This window comes from Piliocolobus tephrosceles, chromosome 17 (assembly GCF_002776525.5).
Source record: "Piliocolobus tephrosceles isolate RC106 chromosome 17, ASM277652v3, whole genome shotgun sequence".
Classification (NCBI taxonomy): domain Eukaryota; kingdom Metazoa; phylum Chordata; class Mammalia; order Primates; family Cercopithecidae; genus Piliocolobus; species Piliocolobus tephrosceles.
This window is the reverse complement of record NC_045450.1, coordinates 8,764,254-8,769,400: the sequence shown is the minus strand read 5'-3', so window position 1 is coordinate 8,769,400 and position 5,147 is coordinate 8,764,254. Positions and strand designations below refer to the sequence as shown.

The 5,147-nt window shown below is 46.3% G+C and overlaps 1 protein-coding gene and 1 non-coding gene across 2 annotated transcripts in view; one reads left to right on the top strand and one right to left on the bottom strand.

Annotated features, from left to right (window-relative positions):
* The window catches only part of ABAT (4-aminobutyrate aminotransferase), a 109,826-nt gene that overhangs the window by 73,814 nt on the left and 30,865 nt on the right, over positions 1 to 5,147 (bottom strand). The gene's annotated exons all lie outside the window — the stretch shown is intronic.
* On the top strand, positions 1,765 to 1,826 carry LOC111551771. Its single transcript, XR_002734458.1, has one exon. It is a non-coding gene; the product is annotated as a U7 small nuclear RNA (small nuclear RNA).

The window sequence follows — 5,147 nt, the reverse complement described above, 5'->3', positions numbered from 1 at the left end:
TTGAGACAGGGTCTTGCTCTGTCTCCCAGGCTGGAGTGCAGTGGCACAATCTCGACTCGCTGCAGCCTCTACCTCCCAGGTTCAAGTGATTCTCGTGCCTCAGCCTCCTGAGTAGCTGGCCTTTGCACCCGCCATTCTTGCAGCCCAGTCTGCTTCCCTCACTCCTCCTTAGCCAAAACCTATGAATCACTGAGGTCTCAAACACTCCATGTTATTTCTTCAGAGAAGCATTTATAAACCTTCTTGTGGAAATATAATTGTCTTGCTGTAATTTCTTATAGCTCCTTGTGTAATTCTTTCCATCCATCACAGTTAGTACTTACATATTTATTTGCATGAGTGTCTTTGTTTTTTGAGACAGGGTCTTGCTCTGTCTCCCAGGCTGGAGTGCAGTGGCACGATCTCGACTCACTGCAGCCTCTACCTCCCAGGTTCAAGTGATTCTCATGCCTCAGCCTCCCGAGTAGCTGGATTACAGGAGCCCGCCACCGTGCCCAGCTAATTTTTGTATTTTTAGTAGAGACGAGGTTTCACCATGTTGGCCAGGCTGGTTCATGGCCTCAAGTGATCCACCCACCTCGGCTGCCCAAAGTGCTGGGATTACAGGCATGAGCCACCATACCTGGCCTCTTTTTTTTTTTTTTTGAAACAGGGTCTCACTCTGTTGCCCAGGCTGGAGTGCAGTGGTGCAATCACAGCTCACTGCAGCTTTTCCTTAGGGGTTCAGGTGAGCCTCCCATCTCAACCTCTTGGCTAGGACGACTGGTGTGTGCCACCATACGTGCCACACAAATAATTTTTTGTGTATTTTTTTTTTTGAGCTGATAATTTTTTTTAAGAACTGATAATAAACCGAACAATTAATTTCTCTCTCCCAGCAAGTCTCCTTTTGCCTAGATGGGATGAGAATTAGAGGGAATTATCAGGTTCAGGCTACCAACCTCCAGAGCAGCTACCCGTAGGCGGACTTCATTGTTTCATGAGATCACATCTAAGGAAGGCCACTGGTTCCAGCTTTCTCCTCCTACTCAGGCTAAGTCTGATCACTGATTGACAGGGTTGACAGAGCCATGTTGCCCAGACTGTTCTCAAGTGATCTACCTGCCTCAGCCTTTCAGGGTGTTGGGATTACAGGCGTGAGCCACTGCAGCCAGCATGAGTATCTTTTCAATGTGTGCCTTCCATGCTAGCCCCGGAGATGGACTGCACAGTGCCCAACACACCCAACAGGCACACTGAATATTTGTCCAGTGAATTCTTATTATTCCCATTTTACAGATTAAGGGAGCTGAGGCCTTGGAAGAAACGTCATTCCCCCAAAGGACAGAACTATAAAACAAATTATTGCGATTCCACTGCGTGCAAATTCATAATCCAGGCGCACTGAGGCTCTACCAAGAAACGTGGGCTAATGGCTGGTGCACAATTATACTCAAGCAATAGCATCACTTGGGCTATGAAACCTGACTTCCCTCTTAGCTGCTTTGTGAAACTGAGGAGGTGCGCCAGGTGTGGAGTCAAATCTGTTCTCTTTGAAATAAGATCCAGAACAAAAAAACAACCAAACCAACAAACCAACCACTAACCAACCCACCGCCTGGGAGTTTAGCTATCCTTCTGTCTGATCTCAGGTCTGAAAGCCAGACCATCACCCCTGGCTCTCTCTCTCTCCCAACAGACACTGCTGGAGAGTATCTGAATCCAGCCCTTTTGGAAAACAACATAAAGAGATATTAAATATTTTGACCTCAAGAAGTCCCAACTCAGTGTTACAGCTCTTTCAGAATTTGTCTAGAAGGCTTTCCAGTAAAGACTGGAAAGCCCCTGATATGGTTTGGCTCTGTGTCCCCACCCAAATCTCATCTTGAATTGTAATCCCGATGTGTCAAGGGAGGAATCTGGTGGGAGGTGACTGGATCATGGGGGCAGTTTCCCCCATGCTGTTCTCGTGCTAGTGAGTTCTCACGAGATCTGATGGTTGTAAAGTGGCAGTTTTCCCTGCGTGCCCTCTCTCTCTCCTGCCGCCTTGTGAAGAAGGTGCCTGCTTCCCCTTCACCTTCTGCCATGATTGTAAATTTCCTGAGGCCTCCCCAGGCATGTGGAACTGTGAGTCAATTAAGCCTCTTTTGTTTATAAATTACCCGGTCTCAGGTAGTATCTTTATAGTAGTGTGAAAACTGACTAATACAGCACCCCATCAAAAAAGAAAAAAAATCCCAACTCTAGAAATTTAGCTAATGCAAGCAATACTACATGAAGGAATAGGTCTATGCTCAGAGATGTTCAGAGCAGTGTAATTTAAAGAGCTAGGCACAGTATCTTATGCCTATAATCCCAGCACTTTGGGAGGTTGAGGTGGGAGGATTGCTTGAGGCCAAGAGTTCGAAACCAGCCTGGGCAACATAGTGAGACCCCGTTTCTACAAAAATTTAAAAAATTAAAAAAAAAAAAAGAAGCATGCTCAGTTGAAAACAATGTAAACGACCAATGGTAGAGGATCGCTCAAATAAGTTGCAGTAGAACAACTTGATTATATGACATTTACTGAAAACTGTGTAAAAAGACAGGGAAGTGATTTTTGAAGCCATGTAATGAGAGAAAAAAAGAACATAAAATTTTATACACAGTCTGGCTATAATTTTTTACAGGCACACAAAAAAAATCATAAACTGCTACACAATAAAGGAAGACTGGAAAGAAATGTGTTTTCTTTTTAACACCACTGCATTTTGGATATGAGGCTATGGCGTGACCATCTACTTGTTTCCACCTTTTGGTAATTTCTGATTCTTCATTAATAACCTGTATTATTAATTTTATCAAATGTTTGGAGAAAAGAAGCCTCTCTAGCATTTTCAAATAATATGCACAGAGATACTTCACCAGGGCATGAGAGTAATTTCAGTGGATGGCAGTCCAATGTGTCCAGATATTTAATTACAGAAAAACAACTATTGAGTAACTCGACATGGCATTAACAGAGAGCCCCAGAGGCACTTGGAAATTGATCTGTGTTCGGTTTGGTTTCTGAAGGTGTGGAAAGAGGAGATGAGCTTCCAAACAGACTATAAAAAGGACATTAGCTTTCTGGCATTGCATCAGTCAAATTGGATTCTAGTTCCCAGGTGGAAATACTTCAAGTTGAAAGTAGGTCAGCCCATTCAGGGCGTTCAGTGCACTTGCAGTTGACACAAAAGGAAACTTCTCGACTCATCCCAAGATAGTGGAAGAAAGGAAAGCTTGGAATTAAGAAGTCTCAAATTTCTGGAAGGCCAGGAAAGAGGATGTTCTTGAGGCTCTGTGCTCTGGGATGTAGACTGTAACCTAAGGATCCACAACTATGGCTACTGATCTGCTTTTTTAGATAAAGCTTTATTGAAACACAGCTACACCCATTCATTCACGGCCGCTTTGCACTACAATAGCAGAGTTGAATAGTGGCGAGAGAAACCACATGGCCCACATGCCAAGAATATTTACTGTCTCGCCCTTTACGGAAACAGTTTGCTAGTCCCTCACGTAGGCATTCCGAGCCTTCAAACTATAGGTCTTTCCTGTCTTCCTAATATCAAACTGGTGATCCATTTCACTCAATTTCAAGCAGAGTTCAGATTTTAGAGAACAGTCGCAGACCTAAGCCACTTTTGCCCTCAGATACTGTCTCCTTTTGCTGCCAACATACCAGCAACACAAAAAGTGCATGCTTTTCCTAAGTCACCATTCGCCGTCCACCTAAATATTCTATTATTTTTTATTTTTATTTTTATTTTTTGAGACGGAGTCTCGCTCTGTCGCCCAGGCTGGAGTGCAGTGGCCGGATCTCAGCTCACTGCAAGCTCCGCCTCCCGGGTTTACGCCATTCTCCTGCCTCAGCCTCCCGAGTAGCTGGGACTACAGGCGCCCGCCACCTCGCCCGGCTAGTTTTTTTTTTTTGTATTTTTTAGTAGAGACGGGGTTTCACCGTGTTAGCCAGGATAGTCTCGATCTCCTGACCTCGTGATCCGCCCGTCTCGGCCTCCCAAAGTGCTGGGATTACAGGCTTGAGCCACCGCGCCCGGCCAATATTCTATTATTTATCAACCTTCCAATGGCCCCCTGATATGGTTTGGATCTGTGTCCCCATCCGAATCTCACATTGAAATGTAATCCCCAATGTTGGAGGAGGGGCCTGGTGGGAGGGGACTGGATCATGGGGGTAGGCTTCCCATGCTTCTCATGAATAGTTTAGCACCATCCCTTTGGTGCTGTTCTTGTGATAGAGTTCTCATGAGATCTGGTTGTTTAAAAGAGTGTAGCCAGGTGTGGTGACTCCCGCCTGTAATTCCAGCACTTCGGAGGCCAAGGTGGGAGGATCACCTGAGGTCGGGAGTTCGAGACCAGCTTGGCCAACAGGGTGAAAACCCTTTCTCTACTAAACATATAAAAATTAGCTGGGCATGGTAGTGCACGCCTGTAAACCCAGCTGTAGGCCCAGCTTGGGAGGCTGAGGCAGGATGACTGCTTGAGCCAGGGAGTTCAAGACCAGCCTGAGCAACACAGTAGACCCTGTCTCTACAAAAAAAAAAAAAAAAAGTTTTTAAATTAGCCAGGTGTAGTGGTGCACACCTGTAGTTCCAGTTACTTGGGAAACTGAGGTGGGAGGACTGCTTGATCCCAGGAGTTCAAGGCTGCAGGGGAGCTATGATCAAGCCACTGCACTCCAGCCTGGGTGACAGCAAGTCAACGTCCCTTTAAAAAACGAATTGTGGGCTGGGCGCGGTGGCTCAAGCCTGTAATCCCAGCACTTTGGGAGGCCGAGACGGGCGGATCACAAGGTTAGGAGATCAAGACCATCCTGGCTAACACGGTGAAACCCCGCCTCTACTAAAAAATACAAAAAACTAGCCGGGCGAGGTGGCGGGTGCCTGTAGTCCCAGCTACTCGGGAGGCTGAGGCAGGAGAATGGCGTAAACCCGGGAGGCGGAGCTTGCAGTGAGCTGAGATCCGGCCACTGCACTCCAGCCTGGGCGACAGAGCGAGACTGTCTCAAAAATAAATAAATAAATAAATAAAAATAAAAATAGGCCGGGCGCGGTGGCTCAAGCCTGTAATCCCAGCACTTTGGGAGGTCGAGACAGGCGGATCACGAGGTCAGGAGATCGAGACCA